The following is a 24,126-nucleotide window of genomic DNA, read 5'->3' as shown; positions in this document are numbered from 1 at the left end:
TCTTTCAACTATGCTTAGAGCATCTGATAAGGAACGGCCGTTCTATGGCCAGAATGTATGATTTTGGAGTAGCCCAACAAGTTAGTTTTTGGAAGGAAATGTATAGACATCTAAGTTCCTCATATAAGTTGATTTGTGCACTTTTGCACTGAATAGGTAGCTAGAAATTCCCTTCCTCTGCTACTGTCCCCTAAATTGCCTGCTATTTAATGCCTGCTTTAAATAGCATTGCTGGATTGTATAATTTATTTCTTCAGAATCCCATCCAAAGAACCTGCATGATCCAGGCTACCACATGCAGTCTCTTAGAACACACAACACACTGTTTTATTGTATTCCCTGGAGTGGTAACTTGACCTCTCTGGGAAGGTGGGTGGTATTTTACAGACTGAAATACTAGAAAGCCAATGCATAATGAGTTTGGAAATTTTCCATTTCCTTTGATCCACAAAGTATAATTATAGTATGAATAGAAAGTTACTTTGACACTTAAGGCTGTACATTCAAAGTAATAGAAGTGTGTATAAGACATTTCAGAGAACAATTCCCTACTTAAACTTTCACCCAAAATAGGGATGGGCAACACACAAATTGTGAAGCATTGCAATTTATTTATATGCTTTTTAACTGAAGATTCCCACAGTGCTTAAAGTAGATACGACAAGCAGATGTACCATATGATGGCCACTGCCAGCAAACAACTTATGGCAGTTTCAGAGATGTTCTGGGTAAGAATCAATAAGCAAAGCTGTTTTTTCACAAACTTAACTTTTTGTTGCATATACATCCAAGGACAGCATATCAAATAAACTTAGTTAGATCTTTGCTTCTCAATGGAATGCACTCATGTGTGTGTGTTTATTCATTGGATCCACCTTTCTTGTATGATGCCTTGAGGCTTCATAGAAATTTTCTGTATTCCATGGCAAGCCTGGACAATATTATATTGACATCTGCCACGCACCAAAAAGCTGTAACCGCTCAAGCATCTACACCCAAAGTTACTGTTTCACAATATTATCACTTGCTGAGAGACAGTGGTACATTCACAAGACAAAACATGCACTGCCAATGTGGCACTTAGATTGTCAGATTAAGACTGTTCACCTCTCTAGAAAGAATCTGAAAGTATAAATGCGAGACCAGGGTGGGCAGGGAGAAACATAACAGCTGCAATAATTCACATTAACTTCATTATTACCTGATTTAGCTTATTTATTAAAACATTTATACCTCACCTTTCCTCCCACTCTTCCACTGTTAAAAGATGCCTACTGCTCAAATCACCTCAAAAGCTCTTGCAAACCAGTAGTCCTTGCAGCACTTCCTGAAGTTCCCCAAGAAGCACCCCACCACCGTGGAAAAGGCCTGGGCTCTGGATGATGCCAGATGGGCGACCTCCAATTATGTGATAGTCAAGAGATGGCTTCCTAATGACTACAGCAGCGCACAGGAACATATGGAAGAAGATGGTCAGATTCTTGTTTTTCAGACAGCTTATAGTTTACCTTTTTCACACTGCTGTTATTTGCCAGATAAGGCTGCAAGCATATAACAATTTATTTATAAATAGTTGTGTGCATACTAACTATCCAGTGGGAAACAGCCTCTGGGACACATTTTGAAACACTAGCAACTAAGTTTGCCCAAATTCATGCTACACGTTCAGTTTTAATCAGTTACTGCACTGATAGAAATGAATACAGAACCTTTTCTAGAAAAGGTAACAGAATTCGCACTTGATCATTCACTCTTATCATTCACATAGCAATTCCAAGATTTAAAATAAAAACAGAGAAAGAAAACATAGTTCAAGGTTTTCGTGGGGTTAAAAAGATGATTTTCTATAGTTTTTTTAAAATCAATTTTCAGTAAGTCAGCAAAAATATAGATTGTCATACTGATTATTCAGACTCTAAACTGCTATCAGTCCCCCCAATCCTGAAGAAAAATGCACTGATCCAAAAATCTCTGCACAGATGGCAACAAAGTCCAATCAGCCTGTGCACAGAACCACTTGCGTAACTAAACACTGCTGCTGGTCCTGGGTTTGTCAACATTCCAGTCACAGCTGTCCCTGCTGATACACCAAGGATAATCACAGTGTTGACAGCACAGTCACTGTGAATTTGGAGCAAAGGAATGTTAATGTTCCTTAATGACTGTGGCTGGTTCCTTAACAGAAGGGCACTTGCAGAAGTGGGGGTCTTAGACCAGTGCTCCACAGGGTCCTTGTGGTGTTAAAAACAACAACAATTTCCACTTTTTAAATAGACAAAGAGTTCCTAACTGAAATTAGCTGAAACTGATAGGTTCAGGTTTCTTTCTGGAAAATCTGCTGAAGGCATTTGCTGCCCATATGCAGGGCCAGCAGGGGACTGGGGTGGGGGGACTCAAGACTCAAGCTCAACACATTTTTTATCATTTGATAAATTTCCCAACTTAGTATGTGCATTATGTGTCATTTATCTATTATGGTCAAGGTTGAAAATACTGGACTTCTGAGAGGGGCTGCTCATGTATTCTGCTGGCATGTTTGTAAATCTAATACTAACTCATTCCAAGTGTTTCTAGTGCTTTCTCACTCAAAGCTGCCCATGCTGCCCCAAGAATTTGTCACAGCCTGGGAAAGTGAGCAACATTTAACAATTTAACAACCATCATTGGTGTAGTTAATTCATTTCACAGGCATCCTCAGGGGAACCCATCTGTGAACCAACCACAATGCAGAAGGGGAGATTTCCTACCATTCTCATCCTGGGATAGCATTGCACACACACACACACACACACACACACACACACACACACACACACACCCTCTTCCTCTGGTTAGGTGCAGAACTCACCACACTGCCAAAGTACTAGATACCTCTTATTTGTTTAAACAATGAGCAAATGCACTTCCCCCTAATTTTTATTAATTAAAACATAGAATAAGGAATCATTGCATTGAAGTAGTAACATGAATACCCAAATGATGCTCAAACTGGCAGAAAGAAGGGAAATAAAATTGACAAATACAACATAATGAGAGAGGCATATTTGTACTCATTTGTGTATAATGATCCCTTAACAATCTCTTAAGAGATTTTTATAAGCTTATCTCCCATTATGGGCACATGCATTAGCTCTGTAGGATTTGCCTTCTATAGATGAGTTTAATGATCACTGGCTGGAAAACACCCCACAATGTAAGTATAATTAAGCAACGAGAAAAACCTCATGTCCCCAGAATGGTGTTAAGTTTGATTACTTCTTGATTAAGATCTTTTAAAAATATCATTAGTCACCTGCTTCTCCATGGCTCAACTTATCTCTCAATACCCACTGGACTAGACACAGTGGACAGTGGTGTATGAAATTAGACCCTTCAGATTTGTATAAAAGGCAGAAATCATTCTTATGTCAAGCGTACTGACAGGCCTCATAAATATGTCACATAATATTTACATTCAGGCCAAAGTTGTGGTTTGGCAAAAGAGTTCATTCACCCCACTAAGGCTTTGATCTTTTGACAAATCATTTCCTGATACAAGTCTAAACAACAGGCAGGACTTTGGACACAGACCAGCTGTCACAGTTGCCCTGGGAATTGGCACTGGGATCACAGGGGGGGAAAGTGAAGATACTCAGTCTTCTTCTTACACCTCTGCAGAATAGCAGTATAAGCACTTGACCAAATCACTGATTTACCTTTTAAAAACTGCCCATAAAAACACACATACTCCCCTCGGCATCCTCCTTGCAGTGCTATAAAGTACAAATCTCACAGGAAACTGGACACCATTTTTTCGTCAGTTGCAGGCAGTATGCCAAAAACACTGTTTTCATTAATTGAACAAGAGCAGCAAACTGGTTCGAGCAATTTTTTGTTTGCAATGTGTTTTGTTTTAAGTTGTAAGATGTGCTCTTTAACACAATCTCTTTGAAGATTTCTCAGGATCTGAAAAAATGTGATCTCAAATTCAATAAACAATTTGATATATATACAAAATAGTTTGACTGACATTTGAATATATGATTGGGTAAAGAAACAGCACTCCCCCGGATGTACATTTTGCCCTCCCCACACGTATCCATGCACTAATACTAACTATTCACCTGTCTAGATTATCCCACAGATATGTGCTCTCATGTCCCCATAATGTCAATGTCTGCTGTCATAACAGTTAACTATTCTCTAACAGGGAACCAGAGGAGGAAGAGGAAGGTAAGAAAACTATTATGCCATCTTAATTTATTTTTCTAAATTTTGTGGAACCTCTCACAACTCCAAGTCTTCTTGCAGTTTAGCTGCTGCTCTGGTTTTTAAAGGGGGCTGTTTTTAAATAAATGTGAAAAAGACTTTAATGAAAGAGGGAGATTCATACGCTTTGTACAGGCCAAGCACTTATTCACTGGATTCTCCTGAACTCCCTTGCTGTGGGTGGCAGAGAACATTCCTAACTCCCACAAGCAGTATATTGGTTAGCGTCCAGTTATTTCTAATTAAAGAAAAATGTGCAACTTTAGGACAACCAGACACCTCAAAGGATATTATGTCAGTTTGGTATAAAAAGAATCAAGCATACATAGATACTCAGATGAACACATCTGAAGCAATAGTGGTATATAGAAGGATATCACAAAAAGATACTGTAAAATATGTTGGAAAACAGCAATACTTGTTCAATTATTAACCAGACCCATATGTATTTAGCTCAAGCAACACTGCATGGTCGTATGCTTTCCAACCATAAGCAGAACAAAAAGCAGTCTATACGAAGGCCTAATGAATCACTTCCTAGGCAAGATGCAACAGTGCAATCCCATCCATTGGCTTGGTTACTTCCATCAACAACCAGTGTGTATAGTGCTGGCTGTCCAAGCTCAAAAATAATATCTTAAGACCTAGGAAAGATGCAGAAAAGGGCAAAATGATCAAACAAAATATTATTTATGAGAAAAGACAAACCTGGTGCATTTCAATGTAAAAGTAAACAAAATAGATCTGAGAACAACTTGACTAGAGGTTTATAAAATTACTTGGGACAAAGTCCGCTGCATTTAGGAATACAACGGGAGGCTGCAATTGGGAGGGTGGAAGAACTCCCCCCATCCCCCCAGGACCTGGAAAGGCAGCAGGTGGCTGTTCTCCTGATGGCCTCTCCCCGTCCCCAGGACCTGGAAAGGCTGCAGGGCAGCTGTTCTCCTGATGGTCTCTCCCTCTCCACAGGACTTGGAAAGGCTGCAGGCAGCTGTTAGGACAGCGTGTTCCCGGCCAAGGCCACAGCCAGGTAGCTGGGTCATCAAGGGGCAAGGTGCCCTCCCAGGGAGCCCCAAGGGCCAGGGGCTGGAGGCCCCTGGGCAGGGAACTCACCGGCAGGGGCAGCTGTCACATGGCATGGATCTGCAGCCTCCAAGCCTTGGAGGGACGTGGAAGGAGGAGGGGGTGGTCAGGGGTGGGGGACGGAAGGCGATTGGCTAGCCACTGGACAGACAGGCAAGCCAATTGGAGGAGGAGGCACTCAGAGGTGGGACAGCAGCCCTGAGTGGGTGTTAAGCACTGAGTGGCACTTCATCCATCTACAGATTATAGACCAGGAAATTCCCACGGTACTGCCTTTGGGTGCCATGGCACCTGATGACACCCTTCCTAGTGCCCACCATTTTTAGAAAGTGGCCGGGGTCAAGAGGGGATTTTGTCCAGCGGGACTTCTACCTGGTCACTGGAGGTTTAAGTGGTTCTGCAGATTTTTAAAATTATTGCTTGACATCAGATGCCACCACAGCACAAGGCTTTATTTTATTTATTTGTTTGTTTGTTTGTTTGTTTATTTATTTGTATAGCGCCCTCCCCGAAGGCTCAGGGCAGTTTACATGAAACAACAAAATGGTACAGGTAACATAATTCTGGTAACAGTAAGGTGGTAACAATAATAACATTAACAGAATAACAATGACAAAAATAACAATGACAAAAATAACAATTAAAGGATAGTGAAACAGCAAAGAGCTTTAGCTCAACTTGTACTGAGACCCAGAGGTTGGGTGGATTACTTTCACTTTGTGAATGAAAGTAAGCCACAGCAACCATTTTTGAGGCCTGTGCTTCCGACACTCCAGCAGGCCAATCCAGACGCAACCAACAAAGCTGAGCATGTCCGAACTGGGCTGGCCCCTAGAGTGCCTGCCTGCGCACGGTGGGCACAAGCTGCTCACCCAGCCTCGCTGCCAAGATGGTTCCTGCATGGTGAGGAGGGTACTTCCACGGCTCGCGCCCTTCTCCCATGCTAGTCCCGGCTGCCATGGGGCAACATGGCTGCTGCTGACTGCTGCTGTGCGGCTGGATGCGAGGTGTGGCCTCGGAGGAGGTGGCCAAACAGGTTGGCTCGGCAGCATATCCACGGCGGCCAGCAAGCCTCTGACTGACCACCGCCACTCCAGCCATTCGTCAGCAGCCTGCCCGGCAGCAAAGCGCTCACCCAGCCTCACCATCAGAGGCTTACTGGCCATAGTGGATGCACCGCCAAGCCCATCGCCCGGCCAACCTGTGCAGCAGCTGCCTGCAATCCCATACCTCCCGTCCAGCCGCACAGCAGCGGCCAGCCCACCCCATGTGGCGGAGAGGTGTCGCCCTGCACGGCCGCGACTCAGCAGCCTCCAAACCCCACACGCTTGAGCCATAACATTGATATACCGATATAAACATGTGCAAAATATAAAAGGGAGGGGGTGCTATGACACCACTGATGATGCCACTGATGACCGCAGACATGCAAGGAAAGCAGATATGTGGAAGAACCCTGACAAAGCCAAGTCTAGTGCAAGAAAATTGGAAACAAGATGAGTGTATGGAACAGCCTCTTACTGACAGCAGCCTTTTTCAACCATTTGGCTGTGGAGGAACCCCTGAAATATTTTCCAGGCTTCAAAAAACCCTAACCCAACCAGAGGTTGTGACCTTCCCCTTCAGAGAAGTGGGCTTAGAAGTAAGATGTGGGAGCCAGCCAATGAGCTCTAGTGATGTCAGCAGCCACCCAAACTTCTGAAAGGCCACAGAACCCCTGGGAAGCTCTCGCTTAACCCCAGGGTTCCCTGGATCCATGGTTAGGAATCCCTGAGTTATAGCAACAGATATTACACATACTGCGTAGTCTACAGTCCCTAACCCTGTATCCCAAGCTTAAAAAAAAATATTTTGTTACAGAGCAGCCAACTTTCCTGTGAAGAAGTACTCTTGCTTAAAGTAGCTGAATACGAACTGACCAGCTTCACTCAAGAGCAGAATTTAATCGCATTATAGCAAGATTCAAGTTGCCTCCAACTACAGTACAATTACACAGAACTTGAAACACAAGGCTGACTCTTACGCTTTGGTGAAGCCAGGCTTAATCTATTGAATAATTAGATATGAATGCACACTTTCTGAAATCACTCAGGCAAATGAGAAAAAAGTTCTCACAAGTCCAAGGAAACTAACAGATCATGCACACACACCTTAGGCTTTCTTTCAGCATAGACTGTCAACCTGGGCAAAGCTGTTCAAGTCCCTAAAGCAGGAATAATTGAACCCCATTCAAGCAAAAGTGATTTCATTATACTAGACGAACATTCATCACTGGGACTGCACTAATGACAAAGCCCAAGAGATTTATCTAGTACTTTGTATTGACAGTAGAGCATAGGCTAATGAGGAAAGTCCTGTTGTGCGTCTTCTGAAGATCGTAAAATCAAGACCATACTCAATACAAGTAATACGGCTTAGATCCAAAGATAAAGGTTGAAAAAACACTGTCAACAAACAATTTATGAACTTTATTTGACCATAACCAGTGCTTGTGCTCATCTTCCAGAAGACAAGCCTGGATACAGAGATCCTGCTGTATAAGCAAAAGGTACTTTTGTATGTAAGTGTGTAGGAGTGAGGTTTGCCTTACCAGCCACGATTACCATATTATGGAACTTAAAGCCCTAACTTGGCTGGCCCAGACAAACCCCATTTCCAGGAAAACCTGTCAGATCTCAGAATCGAAGCAGGGCCATCTCTGACTAGTATCTGGATGGGAGACCTCCAAGGAACACTAGGGTTAATGATGCTGAACCTCTAAACATACCTTGCCAGGCCATCAGACAATCCTCAGACCTCCTGGCTATACTATACATGTGATGCAATAAATAAATAATAATGGCATTTAGATCTCCACAGGCACATTCCATGGAACATGGATATTCATCCATGTTCAAATTGGATTAGATATCGGAATGCTGACCATTTAGTATTTCATACTTCTTAGAAAGTTCTGCTTGCCATTATCTTATTCATTACTTCTTTAAAGAGCATTTCAAGCAATTTTGCAAATTAAGTATTTTCCTCAGGGATAAGAAATATGGTTCTCATATTGAACAGAGTTTTGACAGCACAAGCTGATAATACAATCCAAAACTGCATTCCGGCTTTGCGAGAAGACATGGCTTTCTTAGTGGTTTCTACTGAGTCAACAAAGCAATCCTGTTTCAAGTCTCAACAGCTTATCCTAAAAGCTCTTTGCACAGTCTCCTATTTGAGTTCTCTAGGACAGGAGAAGAAACCTTATTCTAAGTATTTAAAACTTTTTTTTTCATTATCCTTGGGAAAGCATAGAGAGAAAGCACTGTAAAATTTTTATGGTATGTTGTTCTGCAGAAAGTATAGTCTTTAACTCAGGTCTTCTATTTATGATGAAGGCCCCTACATTATTGTCCCTTGTGATATATTATTGACTGCAGGGCTTGGATGTTGAATCTTAAGTAATTGGCACTGATGTAGAGAAGCATTTAGATTTCCCAAAGGGCATGAAGATAAAATAAAGGATGCCACTCAGCTATGGATCCAAAGTTCTATTTTTAACCCTCCCCTGCCTAATGTTATATATTAATAAAAATGGTAATATACGGTTCCTTCAGACAATGAACAGACAATTCTATACAGCAATATGTATCACCCTTTGAAATATTCCAATTAAATGAAGATATTAGCAGTCAGCAAAGGCCAATGATAGCTCTATCTGCCTTTCTATAGAAGACCCCCAAAGTAACTGACAATAAACACAGTTAATTATCACAATGAAGCATGTAATTAGGGCATACAACATGATCATAATGGAGCAAAGCCAACATCAGAGCTGCCAATCACAAAGTTAAATTTTCATTCAGTACAAAAGTTTGTTGAAATAGCTTACATTTTGCTGTTGATTGAGAGTATATCAAAACTCTTTCCCATCTCATATACTCATTTGCCAGCCCACAGATGTGATAGAAATGGGAATAATTGGCAACATCATTCCAAAATAAGGCCTACCTACCAAGATACCTACAGGTAGATTGGCTTGCCACTAAGAGTTTAGCAATAGATTCAGCATCAGAAATCTATCACAAGTTGAGGAGCCTTAGATCATTTGCCTCAGTGTCCTGACTGGTGATCTATACTTGAAAGACAGGACGATTTCTCCTGCCTTTTTCCTCTATGTTAAACAATATATTTAGTCATTTTTAATTTCAAAATGCCTGAAATGCTATTTAAGTTGTTCAAGTTAAAGCAGGCTCCTGTTTCTTCCCTCAAGTTCCAGGGCTGATCCAACAGCCAAAATATTATATTGTGATGATGATGATGTGACAAGGTGGGACAGCCAGAGTTCTTCAACCAATAAGAAAACACATTACCAGGGCAGTTCAGGCAGTAAAGACAAACAGAGGGAAAATCTTGCCTTTGATGGAGGGAAATAGAATGTGGACGTCATAGTCATATAACCTATTCATATATTGCTGAAAAGGGCAGGACAAAATATCACTGATCCCAAAGTTTATTTTTATTACAAAAATAATGCAAGGTTGATTTGAACTGATATGGACTTGAACTAAAAAGCGATTAAGAGGTTAAATATACACTACCCTGGAATTTACATGGCAATTCTGCAAATGCACTATGTCCTAGTCCTAGTTTAAAAACAAGTACAAATGGTTCATACCAAAATACATGCACAAGTTTAAAGCTTTCATTAAATTCTGCTACTTCATTCCATTAATAAATGTACTCTAGTGCGGGTTGCTGACAGGGTACATTTATAAGAATGTCCAATTAACTGATTGTAGTTTTATAACCAAAGGGATGAACTGCTGCCCGTTCCTGACAGCTCCTGTCACACTGCAAGCAGCAAAAAAAACAGAATCTGCATCAGTTACCAAGCAAATTCTTCATTAGGGAGTTTCATTTCACTTCCTACATCTATTATTTAAGACAGACCATGCACAGCAAGAATGGAAAGACCAAGAGGTATTAGAGTTTAAAAAGGAGAAAGGAAAGCTGACTATATAAGAGAGCATTCATGAATTTAAAAAGGAAAAAAGCTACACTGGGCACATTTTCTACTTCCGTCTGACCAAATGTGTATCTGAAGGGAGCCTGCACTGCCAGATTTAGTGTGCTCCTCAGGCTACAAGCCAAAAAACAGCTTTAGTTCTGCAAGCTGAAAGTCCAGTACTGTCCCACCGTGCCAGTATGAAGGGTAGGAGTACATGACCACAATTTTACTGATGTGGATCACCACAGAAAACTTTCCCATATGTTAGAGGAAAGCTTTTAGTTGTACTTTAGTACTCTAAGTTTCAAGTTAAAGGCATCATCCCTTCCATCATTCATTATCTCTCACTTTGGTCCAGCTTCCTTTCTAACCAAGGTAATTGAACAGACAGTAGTGCATTAGCTCCCAGCACTTTTGGATGAAACAAATTATCCAACCTGGTTTCCCGCTGCAGCTGAATATGGAAACGAGTCTTCAGTGCCCTGACTGGTGATCTATACTTGAAAGACAGGACGAGCAAGACTTGGTGGATTTTCTAGCATGTCTCAGCAGCTTTTTCTGTCACTGGCCACAATATTCTTCTGGGACATTCGTTGTACAATAACTTGTTCCTGCCTTGCAAATGGATAGCAAAACGACTATGGTTTTTCCTGGGGGAATTGCCTGACACAGTTCCAATGTTTCCCTTTTTCTGTTTTTTGCCATCAAGTCACAGCTGAATTATGGTATCCCCATGGGGCTATCAAAGCAAGAGACATTCAGAGGTGGTTTGCCATTGTCTGCCTCTGTATACGGATCCTGGACTTCCTTGGTGGTCTCCCTTCCAAATACTGACCAGGGCTGACCCTGCTTGGCTTCTGAGATTGGGCTAGTCTGGCCTACCCAGGTGAGGGCCCCATACTAATATCTCCAAAAAAACCCCACTGAAGATAGCATCCATCTATGCTTCTCTTTCCCCCCTGTATCAAGCACAGGAGGGCCCTTCAAGAACATCAGCCCAACATCAGTAGGACTGGAATTCAAGCATGCAAGATAAGGATGCTGGTGGTGAGAAATGCAGTGATCTAGATAAGTAGAGGCAGTGAGAAATAGTAATCAGAGTGATGAACAAGGACAGAGGAGTCCAAAGTTCAAATCCTCACTCTATCATAAAGGTCACTGAAAGTCTTTGGACCAGCACACTCACTCAGCCAAACCCACCTCTCAGGAATGTTGAGAGAAAACAGTGTAGGGAGATGGATGGAAGGAGGAATTAAAATACAAGTAACAATATGCTGTTCTTGACAAGGTCAATCTCTTTAAGTAGAAAATTTACAGTACAGAGATGCTTTCCCACCCTAGTCTCAGTTCTGCTAGGCTGCAAAAGGCCCCTCTCTCTGTCAACAAAAAGCCCAAAAGACACCCCCAACCCACTGATCCTCGACCCCAAGGAAGGACTCATCTTGCTCGACTCCAGCTGCCACCAACAACACAGGTCAATGTAGTGGTAGGAGCCTTAGCTAGCTTCCCACCCCCTCCAGACCCATCTGCAGCCACTTTGGGAAGGGGTGGGTCAACCTGCCTATATAAGGGACCTTTTAAAAATACATACAAAATAATAATAATATATTATCCTTTATCAGTTACCTTGAGATGTTTCAAAATGTGGCAGCCTGATTTACTGCTCCTGGTAAAATGATACTTTTGACTTGTACTAGTTATCAGTGTATGCCAGCAAATGTGGAAAACTCAGCAGTGGCCGCAGGATTGGAAAAGGTCAGTTTACATTCCAATCCCAAAGAAGGGCAATGCCAAAGAATGTTCAAACTACCGCACCATTGCACTCATTTCTCATGCTAGCAAAGTTATGCTCAAAATCCTACAAGCTAGGCTCCAGCAATATGTAGACCGAGAACTTCCAGAAGTACAGGCAGGATTTCGAAGAGGCAGAGGAACTAGAGTTCAAATTGCCAACATATGCTGGATCATGGAGAAAGCTTGGGAGTTCCAGAAGAACATCTACTTCTGCTTCATTGACTATGCTAAAGTCTATGATTGGGTGGAACACAACAAATTGTGGCAAGTTCTTAAAGAGATGGGAATACGAGAGCATCTTATCTGTCTCTTGAGAAACCTATATGGAGGTCAAGAAGCAACAGTGAGAACCGGGCATAGAATTACAGATTGGCTCAAAATTAAGAAAGGGGTTCGGCAAGGCTGTATACTGTTGCCTTGCCTATTTAATTTGTATGCAGAGCAAAAAGTTCATGGTTCAGGCGGGATTAATGAGTCACAAATTGGGATCAAGATTGCAAGAATAAATATCAACAACCTCAGATATACCACTCTAATGGCAGAAAGCGAAGAGGAACTAAAGAGCCTCTTGATGCAGGTGAAGGAGGAGAGTGGAAAAGTTGGCTTGAAATTCAACATTAAGAAAACTGAGAGCATGGCATTCGGCCCTCTCAATTCCTGGCAAATAGATGGGGAAGAAATGGAGGTAGTGACAGATTTTATTTTCCTGGGCTCCAAGATCACTGCAGACGGGGACTGTAGCAAAGAAATTAAAAGAAGTTTGCTCCTGGGGAGGAAAGCTATGGCAAATCTAGGCCGCATCCTAAAAAGCAGAGACATCAAACTGCCAACAAAAGTCCGTTTAGTCAAGGCTATGGTCTTCCCAGTTGCAATGTATGGCTGCGAAAGTTGGACCATAAGAAAGGCCCAGCGTCAAAGAATTGTGGCTTTTGAACTCTGGTGCTGGAGAAGACTCTTGCGAGTCCCTTGGACTGCAAGGCGAACAAACTGGTCAGTCCTAGAGGAGATCAGTCTAGACTGCTCCTTAGAAGGCCAGATCCTGAAGATGAAACTCAAATACTTTGGCCACCTCATGAGAAGGAAGGACTCCCTGGAGAAGAGCCTAATGCTGGGAGCGATTGAGGATTGTAAACTAAACATGAGCAGGCAGTGTGATGCAGCGGTAAAAAAGGCAAATGCCATTTTGGGCTGTATCAACAGGAGCATCACATCAAAATCACAAGATGTCATAGTCCCATTGTATACGGCACTGGTCAGACCACACCTGGAGTACTGTGTGCAGTTCTGGAGGCCTCACTTCAAGAAGGACGTAGATAAAATTGAAAGGGTACAGAGGAGAGCGATGAGGATGATCTGGGGCCAAGGGACCAAGCCCTATGAAGATAGGTTGAGGGATTTGGGAATGTTCAGCCTGGAAAAAAGGAGGTTGAGAGGGGACATGATAGCCCTCTTTAAGTATTTGAAAGGTTGTCACTTGGAGGAGGGCAGGATGCTGTTTCTGCTGGCTGCAGAGGAGAGGACACGCAGTAATGGGTTTAAACTTCAAGTACAACGATATAGGCTAGATATCAGGAAAAAATTTTCACAGTCAGAGTAGTTCAGCAGTGGAATGGGCTGCCTAAGGAGGTGGTGAGCTCCCCCTCACTGGCAATCTTCAAGCAAAGGTTGGATACACACTTTTCTTGGATGCTTTAGGATGCTTAGGGCTGATCCTGCGTTGAGCAGGGGGTTGGACTAGATGGCCTGTATGGCCCCTTCCTACTCTATGATTCTATGATTCTAAAAGAAGAAGGGGATGACAGAGAATGAGGTGGCTGGATGGAGTCACTGAAGCAGTCGGTGCAAGCTTAAATGGACTCCGGGGAATGGAAGAGGACAGGAAGGCCGGGAGGATCATTGTTCATGGGGTCACGATGGGTCGGACACGACTTCGCACCTAACAACAACAACAAAGTTATCAGTGAACTTTCTAGAGTAGTACCACACTGACATGCAGATTTCCCCCAGACCCAGCAGCTGTGTCTGCACACAATTATTCCAAAACACACCACCATTGCCTAATGAAGTCTCTCACTCCCACTTCAGCCAAACTTCTCAACAGCAGCACAGCCATTCTCAAGGCTAGCTGCATTTCCTCCTGGAATCACATGGCTGAATGTAGTTCCCAGCTGTTTCTTCTCAAGAATCAGTTCTGCTTTATCTAAAGGATATCAGTTAAGTGTAGTAGCAACATGCGATAATCTTCTCAAAGGTTACCCCAGTGACCTCCACAAGACTGCAAATTCATTTTGCTAGTTAAATACTTGACCAAAGACAACAGTAGCGCAAAGTACATCTCAGTCCCAGATACTGAAGTCAGGAGGGTCACAGGCACAAGGCAACCCATCTGTTCCTGTCTCACCACATCTCAGTACCAGAGCTGGCCCATGTTTAAAATCTATCTGGAACACAGTTAGGGAGGCCCTTCCCAGATTAACGGACCCAATTATAGTTTTGTATTAAACTCAGGCCTGTCAATAACACTTCATCCCCCTTTTCTCTATAAGCCACTATACATATTAGGTTCTGAAATGGTTAATAAACTGATTATAGATTAAATTAATTCTACTGGTATTGTGGAATTGGTAATAATTACCTTCTTCACCCTTGCTACACCATAACGATACTGAAGTACACAACAATCCTATTTCAAAATGGCAACATAAAAGGTATTACGATAATGATTCTGTTAAAAAATCAATAGAACTTGTGCTCACTTCTCATGTACAGCCTTTGTGTGGGACTGCCTGCAATACAACCAGATGGGCAGAGCTTCAAATGGCCAGTGCTTTGTCTGAACTACTCCTCACTTCTAGTCTGAGGAAGAGTGCATGCACTCAAAAACTCATGCCTTGAATAAATCTTTGTTGGTCTTAAAAGTGCCACTGGACTCAAATTTTGTTGTGCTACTTCAGACCAACACGGCCACCGACTTGAATCTATTCCTCATTTCATAAGAGTGATTGTTTTAACTACCTCAGAGTGAAACAGCTACAAAATATGAGGTTGGTTTATTCATAGTTTGGCCATTTCAGAGTGGTGAACAACAAAGTGCACAACATTCTACAATAAAATACATAAACGCATAATAAACATATTACTGCACTTGAAATCAATTTTATCTGAGCTAGGCTAAGTAGGCTTTGCTGCGAAGTTACTTGGGATTCAGAGGTAGACAGTGAAATGACTACTTTTTTTCAGGCCCAGATGCAAGGATTGTTTCTAGTAAAGCCCAGAGTTGTCATGCAATAAACATCCTCTATTAGAAACAGGAGGCAGGCTGGTGGAGCAGATGATCATGTAATCACAAAAATTATACTTATTTGCATACTTGGGGAATAACCATGAACTTTTTGGCAAGAGTGTGAATCCTCGGGTTACAAGTAGTAATAAGAAACAAGGATACAAAAAAAAAGATAGCTAGAGGAGGCAATTTTCCTGCAGGCTCTCAACAGGCTGCTAATGCCAGACCTCTGAGTAATAACCGTAGATCAATAAGCTTCCAGCTATGCATAAAATGCAGCTTCATTAGCTGATTCAGGTGCTCAGCAGCAGTAGCAGCCCGACAGGGAAGGAAGAAAGTTTGATTCTCCCCCTGTATCAGAAGCCAGCATAACTGAAGTGCTGACAGGCATCATCTTCTGGCCTCCAAAACGGCACCCCCTCCCTACCCCAAATACCTTTGATGTTCCTGGAACAAAAGACTCCCTCATCCCTGCTGCTCCAAAGAACTGGAAAAGGGGGTGAAACAGCGAAGGAGCAGACGGAAGCAGCAGCCCCTATTCCGGCTGCCCCGGGCCCTGGCCATTGCAATGTCAAGTGAAGGAGAACCCGAAGGAGGAGAGGGGGGGAGAGAGGAGGGGGGGGTCCTGCAGCCCTAGGCTGTGCAGGCAGGAACAGGACTGCCAAAGCAAAAGCCTTCCCTTCCCGCCCGCCAAAGTCACACGAGAAAGAGACAGGAGCCAAGGGAGAGCAGAGAGAAAACCGAACAGCCGACTCCTCGGGCCAAAGGGCTCGCAGAGGCCACTCGGCATCACCCTCCCAGGGGGGGAGGAGGAGGAGGAGGAGGAGGGCAGACATTCACACGCATTTCTTAGCACACTTCTGCGAAGTTTCCCTCCCGGCTTCCACCGAGAACAAGTCGCAGCTCTTCCCCCGCCTGCAGATCGCGCTCCGCCCAACCCACTGCCCACCTCCCGAGCCACGGAGCTTGACTCACCTCCGTCTTGTTTAACCTGCCGGGGGAAGGGGGGGGGGTGGCCGCCTGCACGTCCCAGCGCGTTCCGGCAGCGGAGGCTTTCCCAAGCGGGCGGCTCCAAAGGGCGAAGGCTGTGCCAGGCACCGCTTGCTCCCCGCCAGCAAAGCCCACCCGAGGATCCGCGGCCACTCCGCGGCCGCCGCTTTCCTACAACCCGCGACCGACTCGGAGTTTTCTCCGGCAAACTCCTCTCGTGCCTCTTTGTGGCCAGCCGCTCTTCTCGCACACACCGGCTTACCCGCACTGCGGCTGCGCGCGGCTGCCCAAAATCAACAATGTAAACTACTCTCCCCCCTCCCCTCCCCTCCCGGGATTCCACAGACGAGGAGTTTCACATCACGTGGTAGCCTGTGTTGCAGGGTCTGGCGCTGGCCGGGGCGCGGACGGAGGAGTGGCCCGGCTCCCGGCACAGGATCAGGCCCTGGCAGCAGGCCGAGAGACCGGCAGCGGCTGGTGGCCGGCCCCCAGCAACCCTCTGGGGTTCCCGCTGGGTGAAAAGTTCTGTGTAGCTCCGAAACTGGGGTACCTGAGGAAAGGTTCACTGCCTGACTGGCAGAAGGGTTAGATTTGAGAAGAACATGTCTGCTAAAGCAAGCACTTAACCGAAGCTGTTGGGGTGCCCCACTGCCCAAGCCCAGGTGTAAGGATTTCTTATCCCCCCCCCCTCCGGAAGTGTTAAGTCCTAACTTTCTGAAAGATTTGAGCCCGCAGATCTTCATTTGTAATTCTGAACTCTCTCTGTCCCTTGAGTATGTGAAACTGGGAATTCTTTACATGGGATTTCCCCCCCCCCCCCTTTCCCCCTGGTTTTCTGTCAGCTGTGCACATTAAGTCACAGCCTCCTTTGTGTGACCTTCCTTCAGTGCCTTTGGCTGGCAGTGACCTTGATGGAAAGCCGCTGTGTTTCTGTGACAACATCAACACCGTGTTCCTGTTTCCACAGGACGCAACAGATGTCAGTGTTTTCCACCAGTCTCAATAACTGATCTATCGGAGCTATTATGCATCCCTGGCTGGTGCTTTCTGACACCAGCAAAGACATTAGATGAGCCACTGAGGTGACAGTTTGCCTCCCGTATATTTATTCCACTGACTGTTCCCCTATTCAGACTCCTAGAGACACAGGCACTGAATGTTCATTTCGTTTTATTTTAATAGTGGCAGCCCTGCCTTTCTCCCAAACATACACTTGTACAGCAAGGAACAATGGCATTCAGACTAATGTCTCTAAGAACCAGAACCAGCAAAAGTGAATCAGTCCTTTCAAATAAAGACTGAAGGGCATAGGAGTGCAAAATTATCACTTTGCAGCGCTATGGAAAAACAGTGAGCTGCCCAAGAAGTCTTGGCTCATCACCTAATCCTGAGCTGGATCCTAATTCTGAGAAAGGGGGTGTGTGAGTGTCAGTCTCCCCTCCTGTTTAGCAGCTTAAAGTCAGCCAGGCACAAAACAATCTCACCAGTTAATTAAGGGCAGACAATTCAAGACATTGGGGGGGGGTAGTGAGATGGATAAACTCAACACCCTCCCTGGCTAATCATAGGAGATCTTCAGGCTTTTGAGGGCCTTTGCCTTCTCTATGCGGGATCAATGTCATCTTCCTTGCATGTAAAAAAAAAAGACACATGAATCTCTTTAAAATGCTCTATATTGGACAGATGAGTTCCATATAGCAGTATATTCAAATATCATGCTTTCAAAACTGAAAGGCAAAAGAACTACACTGCTGAGTGGTGCTTCTGCCAGAGTATCCCACCATTGTGTAGGGGCTACTAAAGGTTAATGAGAATCTAAGAAGATATGCAGGTCTGGGCTGGATGGTGAACAGGATTAAAAATCCAACACAAAGAATCAACAGACCTAGACAAAAGCTTACCTAATCTCTTATGGATAAAGAAATAAATCAAAATGATGTTAAAAACAAACATAATTAGAGATAGATTTCTGAGAATAGGGTTTCCGCGGATGCTCCACTTATCTTCCCAATAGAAGCATATCATGATAAAAATACAAGGGAAAAAGTTACTTTATTAAATTTCTAAACCATCCTCCTGAGACATATGACAGTATGTTAAATTCTCAGGGGAAGTTTAAATCTTGGCAAAATATAAAAGATGAAAGAATCAATGTTCAATGACATAAAGGTATAAGAGTGGGAATTTTAATTATAATACCTTTGATTTGTAACTCACCTCTTTAGTGTGAGGTGTCTAATGGATTAGTTTATTTTAATGTTCACCTGAGAGAAAGAAAGAAAGAAAGAAAGAAAGAAAGAAAGAAAGAAAGAAAGAAAGAAAGAAAGAAAGAAAGAAAGAAAGAAAGAAAGAAAGAAAGAAAGAAAGAAAGAAAGAAAGAAAGAAAGAAAGAAAGAAATTGAATTGGAGTTCTAGTTCTAGTTCACTGTTGTCATTGTACAGACATGTTTGTGAGCCATACATGAGCTGGGGTACCACTTTGCCCTGAAAGACCCTCAATGCATATGGAATGTGAGAACTCCCTAGTAGGAAGAAGAATCTTAAAGCTGCTATAGCCACTCTTTAGGCATGCTCAGTTACATGGGAACGCTGAGCTGTCCATGCTCCAGGTGGTTGGAACAGTACACCTAGAGATCTGTACACTTTAAATTGTTCGATCTCATAGCTGTTAACTTGCCATCTGTGTTTGGTAAACATTTTAGAAAAAACAAGAATTTCGGTTTTTAAAAGATTGGTTCTTAAATGCTCCTGTTTGCAGTAAGCCCTAAGTGCTGTCACAATCATTGATTACTGCCATGATTTGTTGCACATATATTCTCTGCTTAGCTCAACTGTAGCCATTTTCTCTGTCTGCATATTACCCTTGACCTGTCTGCCATGCAGTAGTTTGTAACTAGCAATATCTTGAAAGTATTACCCTGGCCTCTCCAAGGCCATTGAGGAGTATGTTATCTATTTGGAATGTAGGCCCTGTGGGCACCTGGTGTTACTTTCTCTTTTGGGTAAAACCGTGAGAAGGGAATTGGGCAGGAACTGTTGGTGAAAAGGAACTGGTTTTATAATTAGTCCCCAGTTCTGAGCTTTGTTTTTGTCCTGTGCGAAATAAACTCTTTCTTGATTCAAAGAGGAGTTTTGTTCGAGTCTGTCATCCTGACAAGTGCCTGGAGGGCTCCTTGGAGCCCCACTGAGGAGTAGGATAGGATAACTATTGTCAGCATATATTGTTCTGACCCATCTCCATTTTATTCTCACAATAAAAATCCTGTGTGAATTAGGTTAGGATGAGAGAGGATGACTGACCCAAGATCACCCAGTGATTTTCTGTGGCAGAGTAGGGATTTGAACATGGATCTCCCAGATGCTTGTCGGGCACTCTCACTACTACAAAAACTACCATTCTGTATCCTCAACAACAGCCAGAATATTAGTATCCAGAAAAGCAGATCATTGTAAGTTGCAAAGATGAATCAAGCAGGTATGACCTAAGAGAGCAAACACACCAGTGAAATATCCCCGGCTGTGGCCATTTGGTCCAGGACAGGACAGACAGGATTTCCAGTCAGCAGAATGTGAGGCAGTCTGAAAAATCCTTGAAAGAACATAGAAAGGGCTTATTTGAGGCACACAAGCAGCACTTCCTTATGCAGGGGGGCATGTGACCCATTGCCTTTCCGTGACTTGATTCTACAAACCCATTGAATAGTTGCATTAGGAAGTAGTTAACAAGTAAATCTACAAGCATAGAACAAGTGACTCACAATGGAGCCAACAAATGCAAGCAGAGTCACAGTCTTTCTTTTCTGATTTGGATATATGATGTTGTTTATTGAACAGGCAGCATACATTGTTCCGTTGCTCACAAAGCCACGACTGTTATACACAAAATCTCTCTCATCTCCCTGCTCATCTCTCTACTTCACTGTCAGTCTCTGGTGTCTTGAGGCTGTTCATTGTTTCCACACTTTCTGTGCTACAGGAGATTTCTGTAACTCCAGTTGTTCAACCAGTATTATATTTGCCATAATTAAAATACACATACTCAAAATTATTTTTTCTCTCTCTGGTGGGAAAATTCTGGTATAGAAACCCCATTTTAAATTGATTAAAATGTCTAAAATTATGTGATTAACTGCTTTTGAGTTGGGGGAAGGGGGTTAGCATCATTGTTCTGTGCTGCGTACAGACATGTAGCATGGGCCCCCCTCTCTGAGTTTAGGCAATCACATGAGTCATACAAAAAATAAAGAGTTGGATCTAGCCAGTGTTTTTTGTTCAGTCTTGACCAACTCCCCCTCCTTACTGTAGCCCCCTTCCATATGCCTTTTGCCTATGCATGTCCTTTGAGGTCCAACACAACCTTTTTTGATGACCAAAGGTTACCCCTCCGTCTCATTTCCATTAGTGGAAAAGCTGTTTGGCTCCCACCCCATATATCTGATCTCTGACATGTTGTGCCATATCATGATCACGTGATTACGTCCTGAGCCAGGGGCCCCAAGATCTCTGGCTTCCAGTAAAATGTACCCATCCCCCCTCCCAGCGCTGTGGGCCTAACTGTACACATCATAAAATGTAATATTTTACTGTGTTTTTAGACTTATCTGCCAGCCTTCACTGAATGGGTAGCATTTTTCTGGCTCAAAAATATATTACTAAAAAAAGGGCATCATCCTCAATGTAAGTTTTGTAAAGTATCCCATTAAAGATTTCGTTACGCAACACATTCTTAAATACTGAGTGATTATGAAGCTGCTGTGATGCATGCTATCTAATCAACTATGTCCTCTTACTTACATTTGGCCTTTATTGGAAATATAAAAATGTCACAGGAAATGCATTGACATGTTTTAATTAAAAAGTCCATATTTTTAGAAACCCTGTGTGACTGGCTGCCTTTTGTATCAATCACTTACATTCTTAGCTTTTATTATGAAATATTTAAGCTCAAAGCATCTTAATTTATGCATGAGGTTTTGGTTGCTAAGATGAGGAATCATCATAGCTATAAATGAACTTAGTGCAACAGGAAGCCAATTCATGTTATACATGTAATGTTACGGAGTATGGCTGGGCTCAGACATCACCACAAACCTCTGCTTCTTCGTGAGAGGCACAGACATATTTGCTATGTCCATGTGCTCCTGCTCTCTCTCCTCCTCTCAACCTCCTGCCTCATGAATTGAGTGAGACGAAGGCTTCCTAGTTTGCTTCAGTCAAACTTGATGTGACATCCAAAAGCAGGTAGGTGCCTGGAGAAACCTCTTCTCAGTCGTGGATTAAAGCCAGAGACGATGGTTTAGAATCCTGGTTCTCCAGCTGAGTTCTGAATGCAGCCTTGATGTATGTGCTAAACACAGATTTGCCTCCCAATCCTAAATGTTTGGACACAAACCACTGCCATTTATAGTATTTTTATTATTGTTTTGTACAAGTTTTATACCACAGTTCTCATACTAAAAATGTTCCCAGTTCAGGTTCTGAATTCTAAAAAGACAGTAATAAAAAACTGAACAAAACTATCAATGAAAGAGTTATCAATAATAGAACACTCATAAACTAGTTGGTAATTTAAAAAAAAATAGAAGGTCTAAAATGTAATAAAGTCCAACAATGATCATGGAGAAGTAGCAAAATGAAATATAAAGTAAAACTTTAATTAAGCTTACTTAGAAGTAAGCAATCCCAAGAATACATATATTAGGAAATAAATCCCACCAGCATCATTGAGATGAATTCCCATACTAAGGATTGGTCTGGAGCTGTGCTTAGGATGGGCTGCAGACCGGAGATGACTGCTGAGAGGATTACTGCTATTACCCACCTGAATGAGAGCTGCCCTTGTGAGCAAGGAGGGTGCAAAGGTCAAGCCCTAAGACTAATAAATAAACAGATGAGCTCAGGGCATTGAAAAGAGCCAAGCAAGGCAAACAAAGCATAGTCTCTTTCTATTTCGGCTCTGTTCTCTGGCTCAGAAGCTCCCAATCAGTGATAGTTTTAGTGGGCAAATTTGAAAAGGAAATCAACTATAATCTTGACTCCGTGGGATGAAGCTTCAAGTACATATTCATGGGATGGGCAGATAATTCAATTTTGTCATCTAATGGGAAGACAGACAATCCTTCAATCCAATGGTTAGTCACTGGGGTGGTTAGAGCTTTGGAGCTGATACTGACTTCCTCACTGACTTTTATAGGCTGCTAAACCCAGTTGTGGATCCCTCTGGACCAATACTATCTATTTGGACGGGCTTCCCAAAGTCTAATAATTCCACAGTCTTACTTTGTAAAAATTCAAAGCCTTCTGCATTGTAGGTGCTGAATGGTGGTTTCTTCCCATAGTCTACTTAAAACTTAAACCATAACTTTAAAAAAAGGTTATGACTCTGCTTGGGAAATGCACACATTCCAGGTGGCCTCTTCAGAATCTGACTATATGTATCCATGCAGAGTTTGCCATAACATGAAACAGCCATATGTTTACAGTTAGTTGTCAGTTCAGCCTGCACTGGTTGCATCACACAATTCTGCCAAAAGACAATATGAATTGAGTTGTAAAGTAGGTACTCAGTGAATCAATAATACGATCAAACTGAAACATGTAAGTTCTATATGTGTCCAGTCTACCCATAGTTTCAACAGGGTGTTTTGAGCTGTGTGAACTGACTTTACAGTCGCCAGATCAACATACCGTGTTTCTATGTTGTTTTAACAGATCTGAATCTGCAGAAGTGGATGAAGCCCTGCCGTCTCCTGTTTCTTCAAAGTCCTTCCTTCCTTCCTTCCTTCCTTCCTTCCTTCCTTCCTTCCTTCCTTCCTTCCTTCCTTCCTTCCTTCCTTCCTCCCTCCCTCCCTTCCTTCCTTCCTCACTACTTATATACAACTGAAGCATTTTGTTTGCTCCAATCAATGGGAGGGAACAGTAGACAACTGAAGGAAGAGTAGTGTAGAAGGAGCACAACATTATCTTTCATAGCTGTAGGTCACTAACAGCGTAGTTCTAAGTACCGTTGCACCCTTTGAAGCCTACTGCCTTTATTGGACTTAGAAGACTTTGTAGGGACTCCAAGGTAAGGGATGTTCAAAGGTGGTTTGTCATTGCCTGCCTCTGCATAGTTATCGACTGCATGCTGTTCCTTGGTGGAGCCCCCTCCAAACACTAACCAGGACTAAGGCTGCATTGACTTCTGGATGCCAACTCCAATTTTATGCCTGACAGTCTACATTTGTGGGTTTCCCCAGTGCTGTCCAGAAGTCCATTCACAGCTTGCATTTTACACTTCCATCAGGAGAGTAGGCATTTCTGGCTCCTGCCTCACCTCCCTACCCTTAAAAAAAAATCCAAGCATGCGCAATAATGTAATGGTGTAACCCTGCCACTTGTTCTCGTGTCTTGCTTTTATCACCAACCAACCTCCAGCCTCCCTTCCTCCCCCTCCCATGGGAAAAATGCCTAAACGCTCCTCTTTTCCATATGTTGTGTGGCTCATTCCCCCCTGCCCCCCAAGCCTTTTCGTGAGCAATGCAAATTAAAAGACAGCTTGGGGGAAATTGTGACTGCTTGTAACTTTGTTTTTAGTGTGCCACTTCAGGCAAGCCTCCTGTTCTGTCAGTCCCCCCCCCCCCCACACACACACAAGGTAGTGCATGTTATTTTTTAACAAAACACCAGTGATTAGGTTAGGACGCTCCTATGTTGTAAAAACAAAATAAGTGGGTTTTTTGTACTTGGGGAAAGCCTC

General features: G+C 43.0%; 1 protein-coding gene across 4 annotated transcripts in view; it reads right to left on the bottom strand.

Annotated features, from left to right (window-relative positions):
* The window catches only part of KANK1 (KN motif and ankyrin repeat domains 1), a 123,051-nt gene extending 106,383 nt beyond the window's left edge, over positions 1-16,668 (bottom strand). For 2 of the 4 annotated variants that reach the window (XM_077344884.1, XM_077344886.1), the window contains exon 1: positions 16,374-16,530. The gene's annotated coding sequence lies outside the window, so the exon portion shown is untranslated. Of the gene's footprint in view, positions 1-15,834; positions 15,979-16,373 lie in introns of those variants that run through there. The other 2 variants (XM_077344887.1, XM_077344885.1) reach the window with 2 other exon arrangements.
* Between the last annotated feature and the right edge of the window lie 7,458 nt (positions 16,669-24,126).

The sequence above is a fragment of the Paroedura picta genome, chromosome 7, assembly GCF_049243985.1.
Source record: "Paroedura picta isolate Pp20150507F chromosome 7, Ppicta_v3.0, whole genome shotgun sequence".
NCBI classification, from domain to species: Eukaryota; Metazoa; Chordata; class Lepidosauria; order Squamata; family Gekkonidae; genus Paroedura; species Paroedura picta.
This window is presented reverse-complemented; position numbering and strand designations above follow the sequence as displayed.